This window comes from Cynocephalus volans, chromosome 5 (genome assembly GCF_027409185.1).
Source record: "Cynocephalus volans isolate mCynVol1 chromosome 5, mCynVol1.pri, whole genome shotgun sequence".
Lineage (NCBI taxonomy): Eukaryota > Metazoa > Chordata > Mammalia > Dermoptera > Cynocephalidae > Cynocephalus > Cynocephalus volans.
Window position 1 is genome coordinate 62,663,922 of NC_084464.1, and position 22,609 is coordinate 62,686,530.

The 22,609-nt window shown below is 41.5% G+C and overlaps 1 long non-coding RNA gene across 1 annotated transcript; it reads right to left on the bottom strand.

Moving 5' to 3' along the window:
* Positions 1–1,385: 1,385 nt before the first annotated feature.
* LOC134378710 (uncharacterized) lies at positions 1,386–16,067 on the bottom strand. Its single transcript, XR_010023678.1, has 3 exons — positions 15,956–16,067; positions 12,384–12,466; positions 1,386–1,507 (listed from the first exon to the last, which is right to left on the bottom strand). It is a non-coding gene; the product is annotated as an uncharacterized LOC134378710 (long non-coding RNA).
* Between the last annotated feature and the right edge of the window lie 6,542 nt (positions 16,068–22,609).

Here is a 22,609-nt window from a genome sequence, read left to right on the forward strand (position 1 = left end):
AACTTGATTTTTAATTGTGATTAGAAATTGTAAAAGGTGGGCACCTGGACTCTCCCTCCAGTTCAGATATCTGACTGCTTTTGTACTCTTAGACATTTTCCACTGGAATGCACATATTTCACCGTTTTATAGGCAAGCACATTTAAAACTATAGAATCTGTGACTTTCAAATGTCGTAGGCTCAGAGGATGACAAAAACTTTGTGCACTTAGCTCCATGTCATAATAGTGTAAATCTTTAACTTGAAGGAAGTCGGGCCAGTATTCCACAAAAACAGCCACTTCATCCCTCAACTCTTTCCCACCCCTACCCCAACCCCCAGCCAACATTTTTCAGTAAGTTAGGCTGGAGGTCTGAAAACTGGGGTAAACAAAGACCTTCTAACAGGTACAAGGACATAGGAAGTTCTAAGGGAACCACTTTCCAGATCCTTGGCTCCCACATATACTCTCTGCTGAAACTCATCTCTTACTACCTCAACCCAGTTGCTTTTTTCTGCTTCTCCTTTCACAGCCCCACTTCTTCCACTTTACAAGAAGAAATTTATACCTTTAATTACTCCTATTCTATGACGCATTTTCCTGAAGTATGAAAAAAACTCTGGAGTGCCAAACAAAGGGACAGCTTGAAATGTTGGTGTCTGCAAAACCTGCTTCAATCAAGACTCCATGAAACTACAATAGAGCTGCCGGTCTTTCCGTTCTTTGATATATGACTGTTTTTTTAAAATCTGGCATTAGAAATGGGATTTGGGCTAATATTAGGATGTTCTTAATTTAGAATGATGACAATTTTAATTTAATGACTTCAACCCTTTAAATCCCTATTACCAAAGGATACATCGCACCTGAGAGGAAGACTAGATACAAACAATAGTATAAAACTATCTGGCAATGTCTTTTGTTTTCAAACATCTAGATTTGAAAAATAAAATTTTAAATTTTTGTTGATAAAAACTTAAGGTACTGGAAAAATGTAAATGACATAAACACTTTCATGTAATTATCAAAGTTGACTTTGGAAAACCTATTACAAATTGGCAATGTTCTTTACAGAAGATGGAAAGTCTTACATGATTGTAGAAAAAGTAATCACTCTTTGTGCACTGTTGATAGCTGCAATGATGTTAGATAATAGGAGAATCATTCATGAAGTCAATGATTCATTCATCCATTCACCCAAGAAACATGAGTAACTACTAAGTTCCAAGCATTAGGTAGGGTAGTTACAATACTGTTAGTAACAAAACAAAGATTTTGCTCTCATGGAATTTATAATCTAACAGGGAAAAGTACAGAGGGTGTATTAGTTTTCTATTATGAATAAAAAATTGCACCAAAATTTAGTTGCTTAAAAGAACACACTTTTTAAAATCTCACAGTGAATCAGGAATTCCTGTGTGTCAGGAATCCAGGCACAGCTTGGTTGGATCCTCGGCTTCACAGTCTTTCACAAGGTTGCAATCAATGTGTCAGCCCAGCATTTGTGGTGTCATCTGAAGGCTCACCTGGGGAAGGATCCACTTCTAAGTTCACTCAGTAGTTGTTGGCAGCATGCAGTTCCTCACAGATCGCTGGACTAAGAGCCTCAGTTACTATCAGGCTGCTGACAGCCGCCCGCCCCCCCCCTGCCGCCCCCCACCCAACTCCTTGCCATGTGGCCTTCCCCCACATGTGTCTTACTTCATCATGGAGTGCAAGTCAAGAAGGTACTAGAGAGTCTGCTAGCAAGAAAGAAGTCAAAATCTCATATAACCTAGTCACAGAAGTGACATCCCCTCAACTTTGACATAATCTGCTAGTTAGAAATAGGTTACTCAAGAGGAAATGATTATACAAGGCTGTGAATACCTGGAAGTGAAGATCGTTTGGGACCATCTTAAAGGCTGCCTACCAAAGAGGATAAAGAGGGATTGGGAATGCTGAGCCAAGGAATATAGGTAGCAACCTTTAATAGCATTCTTGGAGTAGGTCTCCTTGAGGTGACGATTGAACAAAAACCTGAAGGAGGTAAAGGTATAAGCCATATGAATATTTGTGGAAAACATTTTAGGCAGAGAAATCAGTGAGTACAAAAACCCCAAAGTGGAAGTACCTTTGGCATGAAGAAGAAACATCAGGAGGCCAGTCAGAGAAGGGAATGGGTAAAGGGGAAGAGTAAAAGGGGATGAGGTCAGGGAATTGGCAGGGAGGGAGACCACGTAGGACGTTGTGGGTGAAAGTGTCACATGGCAGGGTATTGTGCAGAGGATGGACATAATTTGACATATGTTTTTAAATGATCACTTGGGCTGCTCCATTGAAAGTAAACTGTAAAAGGGCACAGGCACAGGTTTTTTAAAGTGTGTTTCAAAAGTATATTGACAGAGGTACATTGAAGCTAACAAAATATAGATTCTTCCAACACTTTTAATTTATTATAGTAAACAGGTCACCTTCACGTGGAATAGTCTCTGGTACAATTAACAATAATTCAATGAGTAAGGATAATGCTTTCTTGGTATTCTTGAAAATTAAAAACAAAAATATGTCAGGGTCTGTAAAAGACCTGGGATTTTATCCTACTTGCAAGCTAATAAGCTTGTCTGCTACTGTTTCATGGATGCTGGCATAAGGCATGAAACTCTTGGGTCAGAGACTACAATCTTTATAACTCTCAACACAGCAAGAAGCATGAGCATGATGTTAGTTTGTGTCCATTTCCCATTTCCCCCATGTGCCACAGAAGCAACACAGATGGGCCTAGATGGATGCTGTGTACAGTTTGGGTTTGCATCACACTGAGTTTGAGGGGTTCTCCACTTAATAGCAAACAGAAGCAAGCCTGCTCTTTATCTGGGGGGAGATGTAACCTCATCTCAAGGTTGCTTGCTGTTCTGAGACATGGCCTGAGTAAAATGCAGTAACAGCCTTGCATTCTTGGCACACTCAGTAAGAATGTGCAGGGACACTCAGGACCCATGGCAGATAGCCTCTCCCAACAAAATACTCCCATGATCGGGTCACAAGTTCTTCTGCAAGTTGCATCGTTTCCATCTCTTAACATTTAACATTGAAGGAGAACCTTATCAACTGGTCAGTGACAGACCACTAATCATAATTTTGATAATATAATACTATATGATTTCTGGCATAAAACTCAGATATAGTTCAAGGAATTTTGTGAAATTGCTATAACAAAATTCTTTCCATTCCCACCTTCTTATTTCTATGAACAAATGCTCTCAGTGTTCACATCTATAAATGGAAAAAGAGAATGGAGCCGATGCTGAACCTTCACTGTAACAATTAATAACATCCATTCCTGGATGTATAAACTCATGGAAAAATAAAAAAGCCCTATTAATTTCATAAGAGATATATTTTCAATAAATGTAAATCTGTATGTTTAGCAATTATTATTTGCAACATATTTATGCTATATTGAGTAACTATGTGCTAGTAATAATTATAATGATAATTCAATCCAAAAGAAAATTTTAATACTTAACTCTATAGTCACAGGAATTTTTTTTAATTTCTTATTTTTGTTATTAATTAGAAAGTTTTAATCTGAAGTTTAATTTCAATATTTGCATATGCATTTCTTGTAGTGAAGTCTGATAGGGTGATAAATAAAATACTGCAAACATAATACTGTACATTAGAATAAAATTTGTTGTGGGAAATAAAATGAAGTAACACAGATTCCAGAAGAAAAAGGAATGTTGCAAATTTCCAACTGTTTACAAAGCTTGCTTTTGTCTTTCTTTAATGAAAGATGGTGGGTGTCAAATTGCTATGTATTAGATTTCCTTGGATATACACAGAAGAACGATAGAACAGTTGAACTTAAAAGCCAATATTTACAACACATCAGAAATTAAATCCTTAGAATAATTATAATTTAAAAATCCAGATATAAATTTTAAAATGTGTTAGGGGATATGTCATTTTTTAAAATTATTTTAAGTAGCACGCAAATAAGACATAGGCTACATTTTTTTAAAACACCCTGGAGTCATCCTTCAGTATCCTGATTATTCCAGGACCCCTGTGGAACCCAATATCCTCAGATTCTCAAGTTTCGATATAAAATGGTTCAGTATTTGAATATATCATACCTACATCCTTCCATATGCTTTATATCATCTCTGGATTACTTAAAATACCTGATAAAATGTAAGTATTATGTAAATAGTTGCTATACTGTATCGTTTTTCTTATTCATGTTATTTCTTATTGTTGTATTGTTATTCTTTATTTTTATTTCTTTTCAAATACTTTCAGTCGGTGGTTGGTTGAATCCGCAGATGTGGAACCCACAGATAGGAAAGGCTGACTAATCACCTGGATGCAGAAAACTGCAGCAGAGTACGAAAGACAAACAACCCCTGTCCTGACGTTTAGTGTCTACTTGGGGCAAACAACGGTTTTGTAAGGATAATGAAAAAAAAGTGTGTGAAAGCCCCCAGCATGAAGTTGTCTGAGGCCAAGGACCTGATAAAACTTAGTTTCTATTGTATTTAAGTAAAATCCTTCTGCCGCATTGAAATCACATGTCCTTTTGTGATATACAAAGAAAAAAATCACATGACTGGCGATTAACTTTCATTTAATATCTCTTCATAATCTGAAGAGAGTTAAATTATCTTGCTAGTTTCTTTTAAATTCTACACAAATCTCAAATGTAAATTTTTAAAAGATGAAGAAAGAAAGGATAAGGGAAGAAGGAAGGAAGGATGGAAGGATGGGAGGGAGGGATGGAGGGAGGGAGGAAGGGAGGAAGGTGTTTAAACACTACATGCACTGTCTTCCAAAACCAAGCAACTGAAATAAAGTTTGTGTTGATTTAAGCACACATTTAACTAAGTGAATTTTCCATTGTTCCCACCTGTTTCTCAAATAGCTTCAACTGTTTTGCCTTTGACCTGCTTTGGCCCATTCCTATATGAATTTGTGTTCTTGGAACACCCCACTTCTGGGCTCCTCCACCACAGAGCTGGCCTTAGCAGCAGCTGGGAAAACCTCCTGAGGAACAGCTGGTGTCCAAGGCCCCACATCTCTGCCATCACCCAGGGCGAATATTAGCTTTCTGCAATAACAGCCTCTGGGAGACACATTTCAATAAAGTAACACTTCACATTTGTGTGGTATTGTACAGCTGAAAGATAACTTTCACAATCATTATTTCATCTGATCACACTTAGTCATGAGAACAAACCTGGCAGGCTCTGGAACATTATCAATCAGGAGCCAAAGTTCTGGGTTCTGATCCTCATATTCTGATGCTTATTCCAAAAGTAACACTGGGGAAAAAAAATCACTTTAACTGTCAGGACTTCATTTCGTTACTACAAAATGAGAAACTCGGACTAGATCTCCACTTAAAACTTACAGTTATGAGCAAATGTCTCAAACCAACAGTCCACCCAGTGAACTCCATCTACTGCGAAATCCACCTTCATGAAACCCAGTCTCTTACCTTTATCACGATACTTACTGCTTACCATTGAAAAAATGACTAAAACAAACCAAAAACCAAATAAGCCACCTTATTTGACCCTCCAAACAAACCTAATAAGGGAGGTAGTTCAGTTATTATTACCTCTGGATTTTAGAAGAGGATATAAGGTGAGAATCCGTGATTTCTGGCAATCACATAGCAGGTAATCTCCTCTAGTTCTGAGGAAATGCAACCATCTTGGAAACAAAAAAGCTGATACAAGTTCATTGCTAGTACTACATTCACGCGTGTCCAGCTCCACAATGCTGACAACTGTCACCCATTTGGTTGGAAACAGGATAATCAACTAAAGCACATGATGCTTTATTTAATCTCTGGACTACGCAAGCCAGTTCATGGGGCCACACATGCCTCCATGCCAAACTTGAAATGTTGAGCACATTTTCAAATTCTAATTCCTTGAGGGCAGAGATGGTGTCTACATTGAAGCTTTCACCTCCAAATGGCTCTGCTCTGTGCAAGCCCTGCACATGCTTGTTGATTTATTTCTCCCATATTGGGGTGGGTCTCTCCTTGACAGCTGGGGGCCACATTTAGCCAAGCAGCTGCCCATCAGCATCTAAAGCCTGCAGTATGTAGTGCTGGCAGCATCTCAAAGGATTTATTATTATCATCCCAAGATTTCATTATTATTATTATCACCCTTATGAAATTCAGTAGCTGAGCCCACTACAAAGCATTAAAATAATTCCTAACATGAACAGTCTGATTTCTGCATTTCTCCCACAGCTGTGGGGTTTTTCCCCAAGTTTCTGCTAGTGGTTGGAAGGCTCTAAGAGGTGGCCTCCAGTCATGAATAAGTGAGCCCTGTCCCAGTGATGGCCTTGGAGAGGAGAACGCTCTTCAAGGGGTTCTTTACCAAATAGGAGGCAATCTTAGTGTGAAACAAAGTGCGTTGACCTGGAGTCAGGAATGCCATTTCTGAGTCCGAGGGCAAGTCTCTTTGCTAACCTAGGCCTTGGTTAAATGGGGTAGCTGAGTAAGACAGTCTTGAAGATTACCTCTTGCTTGGACCAGCTCTAATATTACCCTTTTCCTGGCTTCTGGAGATTGCCACAGGGAAGAGCACCTCGTTAGAGAAGACCTCAGGAAGAGACCTTCCCCACTCTTTATCTTCATTCCACTTCATTCATCACCTTGGTCCTTAAAAACCAACCTGCTTTATTCAAAACTTCAGGGAAAACAAAAGTAAGTAGCTCTTTACAGGGAAGTCAGAATTCCTGACCTAAAACGTGCCAAGAAAGAGAAGTGACTAGGAGTCCTGAGACTTGGGTTTGATCTCATCATTTTCAATAACTAGCCATGTGGCCTTCAGCAATTCCCTCACTGCTGTGGGTCTCTGGTTCCTCATCTTCCAAATTCAAATAATAATTCCTTTCTGACGTACCCACCTTAAAGGGTCCTTGAGGCTCACGCGGGTTTATGGCTTGAAAATGTAAAGTATAATCCTATGTACAGATACATCATTAAATTAAGATCAGTTTCCTCTTTTGACCTTAGGGAAATTTCAGAAGCAGTAACAGAGTGATACAACGTTGAAGAGATGCTTATCTTCCTATTGGTAAGGTGGTTGTTGGGTTTATATTGTGCTGCAGAGTTTTAGCAAACCTTTTGATCCAGTTTGATTTTTAACAAGCATTTATTGGGAACCTGCTGTGTGCCTTCCATTGTGCTGGAAACAAGAGAAGAAATCAAAACAAGTATAAGCTTAACCTCCAGGAGTTCAGTGTTATGAATTCTAGACTTACACGCAAAAATATTATTAAACAAATTTTAAAACAGTAAGGGGAAAGAGTGGTGTTAACTAGAGTCCACTTACCGAAAGCTTATCTCCCAACTTGGCTGGATTATGCATTTGTTATGGGTCTATATACACTTTAACTCAGCTTTATACTGTTTTTAAACTTGTTTTACAAATGTCTATTTCTCTCTGAATATTCAACAGCAACAGATTTCTGACCATTGTTATCCAAATAATAATTATCAAAGAATCCAAATTCATATTCATTTAAGTTGTAGAAACCACATGAACACTACAGCATAACTCTTTTTAAATGAAGTTACCTGCAAATGTGTGGTCTAAACGAACTCTTTGAAAAATTATCTCCTACCATAAGCACATTTTCTCAAAATGGCTGGTTTGTACCCAAGGCCTTCCCCAGCCTGACCCCTTCAGAAAGCACTGGATCTAGTCACAGGTTAATTAGTACCTTCTGAACATCTTCTGCACATTCCTGCCTCTATGCCTTTGCTCAAGCTGTTCCCCCATCTGAGAAAGCCCTTCCCTCCCCTCTCCAAGCATAAAAGCCCTTCCTATCCTTCAGGACCTAGCTGAAACCCAGTCTTCTCTATGAAACTTTTGCTACCTGGGCCACCATTTATCAATCTCGGCTTCTGCATGCCAACAGTACTTATTTTCTGTACTATCAGTCTGCAATTATTACATTCTCTTTTTTTTTTTTTTTTTTTTTTTTTGCATATTCAAGTCCTGTCCCCAAAAGAGCCCATAAGTCTCTTAAGAGCAGGGAACATATACACTCCTTTATATTTCTAGTGCTTAATATGGTGCACTGTGATCTGGCAGGCACTCACTAAATATATATGTTATTGAGCATCTAGTCAAGTCCCAAACCATCCCTGCTTTTTATAACTCAACTCCACCTCAACCACCCTCCCATTTGAAAACTGGCCAAAATAAGTAGATACAGCCAAAAGAGCTGTATCTGAGGTGGTATCTATTGATAAAACCTAAAAGAAATCCAATATTAAGAGATGGGGATTCATTCATTTGAAAAAATTAATGTCCTTAGTCTTTAAAATAATACATGCATCATTTCAGTACATTCCATAAACAGAAGCATTAATATAGATTTGCCTATCTGAAAAAGAATTTAGCAAAGGACATTTCTCCTTGCAATGGACAGCTGAAGAGGTGTAATTTAACAACTTTCAGAGGCCCGTCACTGGGTGATTGAGGTGGACAGAAGGCATGGACATGACCAAGGCCCTTAAAAGACACAAACAGGTGGGAGAGTGTGCTGGGGGTGGGTAGCGGGCTGGAGAGTACAAAAGGAGGCAGCTTGCCTTCCGAGAGCAGAGACCAGATGAGGCAGGGATGAGACTGCCCGAGGAAGCGGGGACAGGAGAGGATAGGAGAAGACAGGACTGGGGAGGAGAAGAGATCCAAAACCAGGCTGCATCTGAACGGGACACAGTCAGAGGTGAAGCTAGAACAAATGACAGAACTAAAAAATGAGAGAGAAATGAGTGGACAGGGCACAAGTAGAGGAAATGACGGCCTATTACGTGAGGATCGGGAATGGACATAAAGACAAAGATGACTTTTCTGTGTGTGACTAAAACAATAGCAATTAGAAAGATAAGAGTGAAAGGAAAGGGAGGAGTAACTAAGGAGACGAAATAAGTAATAGGTGCACTAGGACTGATCTAAATGCTTTTAAAAATCACCAGGCTGTTAGGCTGAGCAGGAAGAAGAGCCACAGTGGTACCCAAGAGGGGACCATCAGAAAGACAGAAACAGGCAATTTAAGTAGCTAGCTACTGGGGTAAAAATGAAAAAAAAAAAAAAAAAGAAGAAGAAGATGGAAAAGGTGAGAAGCAGGAGAAGGAAAACCCAAAGGAGACACTGGCCCAGAAACCTTTTTAACTTTCTGTAAGAATCTTCAAGGCCCCTAACTAGGCCAAGATTCTGACTGACATTTCTGAGCTCACCAGCTGCTGTTTCCTTGAGAGAATTCTGACAGGAAGGCATAGAAATGCAAGCCGACGCTGCCAGCTCTGGGAAAATAAATAAATAACAATCCGTGTTCTAAACACCTCAATGGGGGGCGAAGCCTGCCCGGGAAGAAAGCCCACAGAGGAGGTGGGACCCGCCTGCAACTTTTCCCCAGGTAGGTACTGAGCTATTCCCGCGCGAGCTGCTTTCTCCTCTAATTGTCCTCTGGCCGTTCCTGCCTTGCCCAGCTGTCTTTCTTCCTTTCTTTGTGAATTTTTGGGAAGCCCTGCGGGCGATCTGCTTCTGTAGCCAGCAGGGCAGTGTGGATTCGAGCAGGTGAAGCTCCAAGTTGTGCCTCCCCGACGGGCGCGGGGTGGGGGGAACGGCTGGAATCCAGGTCCGTGAGGCAGAGCGAGGCGAGGGGAATGAATGAGAGAGACGGCCCCGCGCAGCCCGGGAGCAGGAGGCGACTCGGGGCGAGCGGTCGCCGTGGACGTGCTTCTGTGTGCTGCAGGTCGAAGGGAGGCAGAGCGGGGGGAGAGCGGACTGGGAGGCAAAGGACAATGAAAGGCAGCTGGAGGAGAGAGATTTCACAATAATCACCCAGGGGGCGGGTCAGTTACCTAAGGAAGAGTGTTAGGAGTGATGAATGAAAACTTGATAGCATGTGACCTTGAGCTTGCGGCTTGCCCTTTGAGTGCCTTGGCCAAATATTTTGAATGTATATTGGATTTTTCTTCCAGCAACTCAAAGGAATCTGTTTTTAATGTGTAATTTAGATCAAATATTCAATCTCTGAACAGGGGTGGATTTCTGTTGACCCCCACAGAGGTCTCCTCTAAGACAATGTGAGCTGTTACATCGAAAAACTAAGAAACTAAGTCCCCGAACCATGTATTTCTTTGGAAACTAGGACAAGAACAGGATGCTTCTGACTAGGTCCCTGGACCTCAACCAATTTTTAACTCTCACTCAATTTAATAGATGCACTTAAAGAAAGTAAAGAGATTCTGGAGTTAAAGAGCTATATCGTTATTCCGTATTATTACATTATGTTACATTATCATTGCGATCCCTCTGCAAATATGATGTGAGGTCAGGTGAGCCAGTGGGCCTTCTGCTGAGCTGTCTTCTGAAGGAAAAACAGTCACCTCAGTTTATATCCATTCTCCACCAAATCCCACTGAAGATTCATTGTTAAAAATTAGAAGCCGAAGAGACTGTTCCCTGTACCATATAACTGCTCAAGATGAAAACACGTAGTAACTTCCCAAACAGGGTTTCCCTCTCTTTGGACTGCTGGCCATCTGTCTGCACCCTCCCTGGTGAAAGCGCCTTTGAGAAAGGCTCATGCCTTTCTGGCTTCTGTGTGGCTTTTACTCCTCTTTCTCACCTCCTCGTTTTTTAGGAGACTCAGAATGTAAGGGTCAGTTCCTTACTCTTGAACTGTGGAGCATCAGAAACAACATTGACCTAGTGCAATGGTTCTCAGAGTATGGGCCACAGACCAGCAGCATCAGCATCACATGGAAACATGTTAGAAATGCACATTCTCAGACCCCACCCTAGATCTCCTGAATCAGAAACTCTGGCAGCGGGCAATCTGTGTTTTAAGAAGCCATCCAGTTGATTGCGATGCACTACCTTAGAAGGTTTTTTTAAAGTGCTGTTTCCTGAATCCACAGTATTCGGATCTCCTCGTGGTATGATGCTGATCACCTACAGGGTTAGGGCTTCTAAAAGAGACCCTTCAACAAATAGCAGCCTCTTGGTTCTTTGTTTCCTTCATCTGTAAAATAGGAAGCTTTCTAATATCAGTTACTTGTTACAGTGCTTAGAACAGTGCCTGCACAGTAAGTTCTCTATGAGGGTGGTGGTGGAAGTGGTGGTGTTTTATTGACTTCACCCTTACTGTGCAAAAGGCCTTTATTTACCAAGTGGTTAAGAAATCAAAAATGAAGCAGTAAGGATGACAGCCCTCTAGGAGGGGAGATTTGCATGTATTCCAGGACACAGGAATTAGACTGCAAGGTAAGAGGTGACATATGCCCCATCACAAACCTTAGGAACTAAGAAGAGGAAGAGAGAGAATAAAGAGAAAATTTTGTGAAGAAAGTGTTTTTTGAGCTGAGTCTTAAAGAAGGAGTGATTTTTAACTAGTGAAGATGGTCAATGGGAAAAGAACATTCTAGGTGGAAACTGAGCGTAGGGAATATTGGAAAGATAAGACATTACTGTTCAGTTGTAGCCTTTCCATTACTAACATTTTAACTACTCATATTGTGAAGAGGTATCACCCTGTTTCTGAGTCTAACCATGTATCCCACATTTGCAGAAATTCTTCCTTTAACCCAAAACTAAGTAATTTTCCTTAGACTGTTGTGAAGTGAGTCGCTTTTAGTATTAATGATTTCATTCCTTTAGAATCCATATCTCTCTTATTTATTAGAGCAATGTCTTTCAAAGTCCTCTGACCACTTGCAACAGAGTAAAATAGGGGTGGTAGCAAAAATGCAGATTCCTGGGACCTGGCCCATGTCACTTATTCCCACACCTTGGAGAGCACGTCAAAAGAATCTGCATAGAATCTTGTGATTTTGTGATTCTAATGTTCACTGAAGTTTGAAAGCAGCTCTCCTGGAGCTGTTCTTTCCCAAATTCGCTGAGCACAGAATTCACCTGAGAGCGTTTGTTAAAAAGATGGAGCCCCAGCCTTTCCCTTGGGGATTCTGATTCTGCAGCTCTAGGAGTGGAGTGTAGGAACAAGATTTTTGATAATTGCCTCAGTAGCACAAAGGATCAGGCAAGGTTGGGAAATAGCATATTAGAATGAATGTGTGCCCTGAGTTAGAGAGAAACATCAAGTCATAAGTCTTCCATTTACTAACTGTATGATTTTGGCAAGCTTCTTAACTGCCCTTTGCCTCCAAATTTCGTAACCTGCTTGACACGGTTTTATCTTGTGCAATAAAATGTACTTCACAGGATGGCTGTAAGCATAAATACTCTGAGTAAACGGTGTAGTATAATGTTAGCTCCTTCCTCCCCCTGCCCCCTCCTCCCCTGAAGTTCCAGCTCCAGTTCTCCTGGATGAGAAGCAGGGTGAGGACAACAGTAATGGTGAAATGCCACGAACACTCACCTGTTCTGAGAAGGTAGCTGATGCCTTCAGGGAGAGAAGGTGGATTCTCAGAGCCCTGCTCCTGGCATTGCTCTTGGCTGGCCCTGGGAAGTTAAAATGGGATATGTGCCCATGATTGAATCAACCTTCAGAACTGGTCAGTCATCTAAAAATAGCAAGGCGTTCTGGCTGAGCCCCAGGAAAAATAAGGTCCTATCCTGACATATTACCCTATGCTTGCCTTAAAAGGAGGGACCTCTACTTTATTTCCTATCTCTTCAGCCTCTTCTTTCTTTCCTTTCTTCCTCTTCAGCCAGATGATGGTGAACCCTAAATAAGTTGGCTTTTACTTGATGAGCTCCAGAATAGCTTCTATTTCATGGACAGCCACCAAGAACACCAGGGGTAGATACCAGTGCATAAGGTCACAAGTCCTCAGACTTGGGAGTGAGCGCATCTGTGCAGGCCACTCCTCCTGCAGACAGCAGTGAGGTTGTAATCTCCATAAAAGCATGCGATTCTTATTACATTTTACCAAACCATTATGGGCTGTTTAAAACTTCCAGGCCTGACTGGAGGCAGAGAAGGAATAGGGAGTGCTAAGATGCCTATATTAGAAATTCAGAGAATGAGCTGCAGGTGATTGTTCAGCAAAGTTCTGGTCTCCTCTCCTCATCCAGCAAAGGGCTGATGAGCTAAGGTCAGACCTGTCATCGGAAGACAAATGCCTGTGGCCAGTAAGGGGACAGTCTTAGCATTTTACCACATATATCCTTCCATAAAGGTCCTGAAAATGACACAGGAGTCCTGGAAGTTCAGAACCTGTAATGATTCCTGTCAGAAATGATACTGATGAATACCTTTCCTTAACAAAACCATTTAAAACATATAAAAGTATTTTTAAATGTTTTTTTAAACAGAACAAAATTGCGGGTGGAATATTTTTGATAATATATATGCTTTCCCAGTATCTTTGAATCACCCCCTGCATAAAAACAATTATCATGTTAGTGAAATCCTTTAAAATAGATCAAATAAATATAAGGACTTTCACGTAGTAGGTAGATTCATTAATATAAATTAATAATATATTCATATTAATACAGCATTGCTATCTTATTAATTCATATTAATTAATAATATGTAATACATTTGATATTGTATTAATTACATATTATAATATTAATAGTAGTAATAGAGACCATTTATTAGACTTCTAATACCATGATTGCAGCATTCACATAAATCTATCTCACTGTGACCTCTTATAGAGTAAGCCCTATCATTCTCCCTTCCCAGATGAGGAAACTGAGGCTCAAAGAGGTTTAGTAGCTTGCTCAAGTCACAGACGCCAAGCCGTGATCTTCCTCCCTGCACCTCTCTACAGCCAATAACCTTGAAGATTATGACAGCATTGTGTTTGTCTGTAATTCAGACTTCTCCCTGTCTCAGCCGGTCCTTGATTTTTCCCAAATCCCAGAGGCTTTCTGAGGACTGTTCATGGGAATCACCGTCTTTAAGTCTCTGTCATGTTGTATCTGAGTCATTTGTGTTCCAATACTGCCTTGCTCAGTGAAAGAAATAGAAAAAGAACTGATTGCTGTTTATGCTTTTGACACAACTTTTCTGTTACTTGAGTCCTGAATGCTTTTAAAAGGTACTTGCTTCTCAGGAACAAGGAAAAGGACAGCTTGGTAATTTAAAGTTTTTGAACAATTATTCGATTACAGGGCAGGGTTGAGCGGGGGAAATAAATCTTGTTTTCAATAACATGTTGAGTGACATTTTATATAGATGTTGGCCTGTTCCCCTAAGCAACTCAAGACCCTTGCATGTGTTATCTCATTAATCTTCCACCCACCCTTTGGGGGGCAGATGGGGTTACACAATTGCTATTCACAGAGAAGCGGCATGGGATCCAGTAGAGGGAGGAGGGATGAAAGGTGATGAGTTCGCCAATATCACACAGCACACAAGTGACTGGGTGACAAACCATATCCCCTGACTGTTTCCATTAACACCACCTACCAAAGTCAAAATATCTGGGCAGCTAGCAAACTAAAAACGTAATCTGGGGGAAAAAAACCTACCTCTGGCTCCCGTGTTAAATGTCCTTTGCTCTCTGCAAAACGCAGAGAAGCCTGTCTTCATGTTCCCTATCCTACATCTTTTCCTGCCATTTTTACCTTGTCTGAAATGTGTGGCTTTTGTTGTAGTTAGTTTTCATTTGTTGCTCCAGTCTATCTTTCACACCATTTTTGAATCTGTTCCATGAATATCCTTTCTTGCCTCTTAAGTTAGATGCTCAGGAAAAGTGGGATGAGGGTTTCAAAGAGACTTTCATCATAAATATTCCCATTTCAAAATTTCTCTTGACTTTCAATATTCTTTTTGTGTTCTAAATTGATGAGTCCTGGACTCATCAACTATCAAGTAATTAGTTATTAACTTTTTAAAATTTTTTCCTGCAGATTTTGAAGTGAACTTTTAATTTTAGGTAACCTTTTGACCAAATGAGGTTGGGCTTGACAGAGACAAAATGATTTACATCCAAATGTTGAGGACAGTCTAATGGGATGGTTAATGTCTTTTGGTTCTCTCAAACATTTCCCCTGGAAATATTTTTCTTTGGATTCTTACATGAATTCACTGCCTTCTGGGTCTCCATCTGGCTCATGAATAGCAAGGCTCTGAAAGGTGGCTCTTTCTAGTTCTTGGGACCATAAAACTCAGTGTCCCTCACTCCTGACAACTCACATGGCAAACACTTTGGAGGATCTTGATCTGACAGATTTAACTAGTCAAAGTGAACATTTACTCAGCTCTCAAGTTCCCTGTTCTCTGGAAGAGATGAGACATTTTAATTTCCTTAAAGGCACAACCACATCTTCTCCTTTGACCTGGCTTCCTCCCCTCCCCACCAGCCCTGACACCATGTTTTTGACTGACCACCACCCCCAAATGTGGAGGAGGAAGAGCATCCCCAAATTTTCAATTAGATGTAGCTTGTCCTTGACTATGGGAGAGAACCACCATGATTTTGGAGCAGAAACTTATATAGCCTTGGATTGGATTACATGCGTTATTGGATGACTTCCAAGGTCAGCCAGAAAGATTTTGACTGGAATGTCAAGGACATTTTCTTATTTTTCTAAGAAAAGGTATAGTTTGTAAGCCACCACCACCACCTGCACCCCAGGTGCAAAGCTGCAGAAGGATAAATGCATACAGAGTATAAAACCCATAGTGTTTTCTTCCCTTCCTTCTTTCCTTCTCAACATCTCTTACCTTCCAAACCTCTCTCCATGGGTTGCACCAAGACTGTCCCTCCAATCAGATTTGTTTTTTTAAAAATAATTATCATTTACATATATGTAAATTTAACTCATTTCTATGACCCTTGTCTTCCTCAACTTTAAAACCAGATAGAGCAGCTACCACTTCACAGAGTGGTGAGGATTTAATGAGCTTACATAGGGAAAGCCCTGAAAATTATCTTATTATAGAAAACATGTTTTTGAAGAGTTACTTCTTATTTTACTACTATTACTAGATGTCATTAACCACCCCTGTCAGTACTGTGATCTTCAAACCTTTTTGGGGGTCCAATTCTTCTCTTGGCATGCTTCTCCTCGTTTCCTGGCAGAGAATCCGATGTCGTGAAGCTCAAAACCCGTCTCTCTCCAGCTAGGGTGGCCTGTCCAGACCCCGAGTGGCTAGACAGCTGCCAGTGTCCCTCAGCCTTCCGCAGCTCTGGCTGCACAGATTGTAGGGCAGGTGATGGGCTAGCGGGAGCAGAAGCCAAACAAAAGGATCCTTCCCACAATGAACAATTGTGCTGGGCATGCTGCGCCGGCAGCTGCAACCCTCCACAAGCACCCGAGACGGACGTACAGTAGGACCTGCTCAGTGTGGGTGGGTCTCTGCCTGCATGCAGAATATTTCTGTTGAATTCTCTCTTCTTTTTAATTTTCCCTTTTTTGGATTCCAAACATTAAAAAAGAATCATATCAAAATGCAGAAAGCAGCAGCAGAGAATTAATTAATAGTAATAAAGGGTTTGATAGATTGTAACTGCACCAAAATAAGTCAGTGATACTTGGAGTTATTTATCTCTGAACAAATAGTAGGGAACGAGATTTGGTCCCAAAAAGCACGTTCAGTCCTTACAGCAGATTTATTCCAGGATGGTTTGGGGAAATGTTGGGATGGATAAGGTCTCAGCAGTCCTGCCTTCTAAGTGTTTGTCACCTAGGCGAGGAGGAAAGATGTCAGCAGCCCATATCCCAGCACTGCTTCTGGACGATGCTGCTTCCCGAGGCCACATGCTTCTTTATATCCCCATATGGATTACTTTGCTATGGAATGTAAGGAAGTGTGTGGTTTTGGCAAGCACCTCTTCGCTGGACCCACGGTCCTGCCCAGAGCACAGGCTCGGTGACCTTCCTCCTCATCCGGGCTTTGTGTCAGCAGGTGTCGCCCTCACCAGCGAAGCAGGAGCCTCCGAATCCCATCTGAGCTCCTCCCCACACCTGCTTCTCCCCCTCTGTGGTTTTGAGGTTTCATTTCAGCTCAAGGTCTCAGGCACACTTCCTGTTGTCCCCTCTGCAGCCAGCCTTCTGGACCTCCCTCCTCGTGCCGGCTTGGGGAGGAGAACCCACATCTTCCAAAGGTTTTTCACAGAATCAGCTGTCACTCTCCTAGCTCCCTGCTCCTGACACATTGCTCCCAAAGTGAGAGTTTCCACTAACCACACTGGATCGTAATCCCCTTACAACCGTCTGCGTCATGCATCTGTGGCAGTTTGTGCATTCCTAAGGGCTTTCCTTGTGGATGAAGGGCAGATGCTTTGAGGTTCACCTCATGTCACACAGTCCCCTGACCCTGCTCTGCTGTCCTTCCCATGTCACACCACAACCCTGCTGCCAGATGACACATCTAGGAGATGTTGTCTGAGGAAAAGACTTCAGATGCTGAAATAGTGATTCACGCATCTAATGGCCTAAGTTCCTTTCTCCTCTGGTCCCTGTACCCTTGTGTTCCCAGCTCTGACTCTAATGGGCCTAAACCCTCACCAAGAAGGAGCTGGGCTGACAGAAGGCAGATGTGAGCACAGGGAGACTGCATTCACCCAGGCTTGTGCCCCACCTACCACAGAGTTTCAAATGAGGGAGGAAGACGAGGGGGTCTCCCTCCCTCACTTCGACCCCAGCTCCAGGAGGGCTTCGTGCATTCCACAGCTCTGCCTCCTTGTCTTTAGGGTGAGTGTGGGAGACATGAGGGGTGAGACCACACGGAAACTTACAGCTTTAGATCAGTGGTTCTTCCTTCAGAGGCGATTTTGTCCCCCAGGGACATTCTTGGTTGTCAGGACTGGAGGGTTCCTGGCATCTAGAGGGTGGAGACCAGGGATGCTGCTAAACATTGTACAATACACAGGACAACCACCACCCCCCACCCCCACCACCACCATAGCAAAGAATTACCCAGCTCAAAATGTCAATATGCTAAGGTTGAGAAACCCTGCTCTTGATAGTCATTCTTTGAGTAAATAAGGTCTCAGACATTCGCACATTATGACACACTATATTTTTCGAAGAAAATTTCTTTTATTCCTGGTCTTGATCATGTAAAATAGGCAGATGCCTGAAGGCGTGCTTCTTTTCAGTGACAACCCCTTCCCTTTTCTAAATCACACCTTCTCAAAAGGTAGTTTTCATTTTCCTACCCTGGAAGTCGATTTCATGTCATCTGCTCAGAATTTGGGGGTATGTGGTATGGGGGAGGGGTGAAGGTGTGGGAGGGGGTGGGACAAGAGTAAAGAGGAGAAGAGGGGTGGTGGATGAGCACTGTCCAGAATTGAAGAAATTGCAGCAGAAGAGACTTGCCATCCTGACTGATGAGCTGGACACACGTGCTTTTTCTGTCCTGATTTCAGACTGCCCGGCTTCCCTCTGCCCCGACAGCCACCTGCTCCCTTGCTCCCCAGGAGGAGCTGGAGGAGGATCCGTGGGGCTAGGAGGAGGTTAGCCAGAGACAGAGCTGGCAGGCAGCAGCCCCAAGACACCTGTGCCATGAGGAGGCGGAGGAGGGAGAAGGTAAGAGGCCTGACTGCAGAGCCTGGAAGATGCACACCAAAGAGGGAAACTCAGAACTAGAAAGGAGATTCCACATCGCCCTGCATACACCTTCTAGTACCAAGCCATATTTGTGGTGTGCTGCCTTCTCACCACTAAAAGCAGTCAGAATTGTCTCCAGGACTTTCCCACAAGCCCTTGCAGTGTCCATTGTGCCCACCAGGGACTCCGGGCACCCCGCCTTCATTGTTGTAAGCCTTGCAGCAGTAGGCAAGGTAGGTATGCTCCCCTCTGTATGGCTGTAGAAACTGAGGTTTAAGATGTTATGTGACTGCCTAAAAGCAAAAGAGCAGGGAAAGCATCAAAGGGATTTGAACCCAGATAAGTGTGACTCCAAGGCCACACACTTCCCACTTGATGACACTTCTGACGTCAGGAAGAGGAAATACAAGGGCAGACAATACCTAGACCCAAGGGAGAAGGACAGTTTTCTGCTATCATTCAAATTATTCTTTCTGCCACCTGCTGCAATACACTCTGAAGATGGTCAGACCATGTTTCTGGGGAGTGTCTCCTTCTTAATCAGCTCCCTGCCCCCTTGATCATACCTCCCTGGAGGTTGGGAGAGACCAGTGGGTTTCTGCTAGTCCAGTGGTTCTCAAACTTTAGCTCATCAGAATCACCTGAATGGCAGATTACAATACAAATTTCTGGGCCTCACTCCTGATGTTTGGGCTGGTAAATGTTTTTCCTTTGCAAGATCAATCTGCAATTTCTTACACACTGGAATCAAGGCTTCTCCTTTAAATCTACAAGAATCAAAGATTTCCCTACCTCCCCTGAGAAATTGTTTAGTTAATTCTCCCCATTTGTCAAGCTGAACAACCTCAATGTCTATGGCTGGGAGAATGCATAAGTAAACTCCAGTATCTTCACATACTAGAAAACCATAAAACAATAAAAATTCAAAAGCTCAAGCTACCACATCAATATGCATGAATCCTACAAATATCATTTTATGTGAAATTATCAAGTCCCAGAAGAATATCTATGATATAATACCATTATATACTAAAATATACAAATGTATTATTTAGGAATATATGCATAAATGGTAAGAACTATAAAGAAAAATATTTAAATTATAAGAAAAAAAGAAACAGTATTATACTTATCTCTGGAGGGAAACATGAAGAGATAAGTTGGGGAAAGCATTCAGTAAGCCTCAAGAGTACAGAAGAGGAAAAAGAGTTCCTTTTTTAAAGTAGACAGTTGTTCATAAGTATTGGTTTTATCATTATGGGTCATTGCTTGTATGTGTATTACATGTATTCTTTTATAAATATATATTTTAATAAAAAGTAAAATTTTAAAAATTAAAATATGAGAGAGTCAAAGAATATATATCAAGATGTTAAATTTATTTCGGAAAATGGGAGGAGGGAAAATAATAGAATACTGTCATTTTCCATATTCTTTAATTCTCTATCATTTGTGTTCTTCATGATGTTTCCATTTAAAAAAAAGAAAGATTAAAGAAAGAAAACACATCGAAGTCATGCAATGCAAAATACAAACCATGATTTTCACAAATTATGTGAGAGGACATTCTGGGCAAAGCATGCTCCTGGGATTTTCACATGCTAACACATGTTCTCTCTGTGTGCCAGGCTTGGACAAGCAATTCTGGGGACATACCAAGGTATCTCCGCACTCGAGACTGCAGTCACCTCCCAAGAGAGCTGCCCCCTGCTCTGGCTGGTCAAACGGAACCAAGTCCGTCTTCCTGAGAGGTTTGGTCCCCTTCAACCAGCTACAGCAGGGCTGGCAATGCCCAGTCCTTGGAGGAGCAGAAGAGATCACCTGTGGCTGAAATTACCTGCTAAAGCTTTCCTCAAGAAAATGATTCAGGTTTGTCATCATATGCTCATGCTCCCAGGAAGGAAGGAAAGAGGAACTGCTCTGGGTACAAAAGATTTTTATGCTCAACACACAGAGCTCTGTGCCTTTGCACCCAAAGCTAGAGCCACTCACATGCTCTTAACACACACAGTCAGGAACGATTTTGAAGGTGGAGTTGCTATCAACCTTGGGCCAGCCAGGGGAAGAGTGGGAAACGTAGAAGACAGGGCTTCTGCTCACCAGGGGTTAGCAGGATAAGTAAAGAAAATGGACACGAAAAGATGGCACAATTTGATAGAGTTGCAAGTCAGAGCATGGGTAGTCTCAAGACATAATTCTGCTTACATAGCCCATTAAGTATACCTGGTACGTTGTATATCAAGTCCCTATTGATTTATTCAGCCTAAGATATCTATTCAGTAAACAATGTACGCGTGTCTCAGTGTCCTGATCCGTGAAATGTGGATAATAATAATAGTACCTACCACATGTGGCTGTATGTGGAATGAAATGAGAATAAATATAAAGGAATTAGAAAGCTCTCCATAATTGCTACCTGTTATTAAGAGGGAATTCTGATCTGTTCTTCCAATTTATCTTTCAAGATTTGTTTCTTTTATGGTGTACCTGAGAGTGTGCCCAGAACTTAGCTAATGCTGGATAAACATTTGTTTTGAAATGATATAAGAACATGTGTTCACATGCTGTGCTCTGACACAAATATGGTAACCTGTGTGCCTAGAGCCCACCACGGTGGCCACACAGGAGAGCACAGTGCTTACGTGCACAGGCTTCGGAGTCAGGGGGATCCAGGTTTGAATCTGCTCTTCTCATTTATTAACTGTGACACATCCTCTTGAGCCTCAGTTACATCACATAAGCCTCAGCTGTAAAATGGGGACAGTGATATCTACCTCAAAGTTGCTGTAAGATTTAAAATAGATAATGTTTGCAACGAGCCAAATAGAAGCCCTGAAGGAATGATAGCTGCTGTTGTTTTGTTGTTGTAAATGGCAACAGCATGAAGACAATGTTGTGTCCCCAGGCATTCGCACCTGGAAGGGGAGAACCAAGTTTAAAAATTATATATATATATATATATAAACTCAAAAAATAAGTAAAGCCACATTATAGGATATTTTTATATTCTAACTATTAATTTTACTAGCATGTAGTAAAATGCTACATTTATCCTAGTTCTCATGACTAGTATGCAATAAGTTTTACTTAAAAAGAAAAGCTTCACACATGAAACTGATATACCATCTTAATGAAATATACTTTCTGGAAAGCCTTCATTTGTGAGTGCTGTTGAGATCCAGTCTACAACCACACGTCCTCCTTAATAAGTAAAGGTCATGGGATGTGTGTGTATTCCAAAGGGCAGCACAGAGTGTAGTTTACATGTGGGTGCTAGAGCCAGACTGCCTGGGCTCAAATCCCAATCCCCCATGCACCAGATGTGCCACCTTGGGAAAGTTGCTTGACTTCTCTGGGCCTGGGCTGCTTCATCTATAGAGTGGGACTATTAATAATAGTATCTGCCTCATAGGGTTTTCATGCAAATGAAATGAAAATACATGTAAAAGCTTAAAATTAGTATTGGGTATGTAAGTGCTCAAGAGTTTTTATCTTTGACAATGTACTTGAAATGTTTCTGAAACTAAATTGGTGTTCAATAAAAACCTGTTTAATAAATGATCACTTTCTTTATTTGTTTATTCTAAACACAAACTATGGGATCATATAATTTCTGGTTCAACTATTTCTGCTTATCTCTTTAAGTATAGCACACTGGTTCAAACCAGCAGTAACAAGGGGGGATGGTGAGCTTACCTCCACCTCCCCAGTTCTATGGTGTGATGGAGCTTCCCCAACAACAAGGTACACACCTCTGGGAGTAAAAAAGGGTGATCTTGAAGCACAGTCACGAAGCTGTCACCTGGAAGAACAGAAGAGTTAAAGCACATGAAAACAAATATGACATGGTCAAATACCAGATGCACTTATCAGGAGGGATCTTTTTCTATCTGGGAGGATAAAAATCAGATGAGCAATGGCTGGTGTAGGCAATGAGAGAGTAAAGAAAGGGTCACTTCCGTATTTAGGACTCTATGACTAAAATTCCTGATAAAATTGTACAGGACCATCTAGGGCTAAGACTAAATAATGTCTTCCTCTATGTTAGACAGAAGCTAACCCACACACAGCTAGAGTTGGAGCATACCTAGTCACTCCCCACCTCCTGGGTGGTTTTGGAAGCAACTC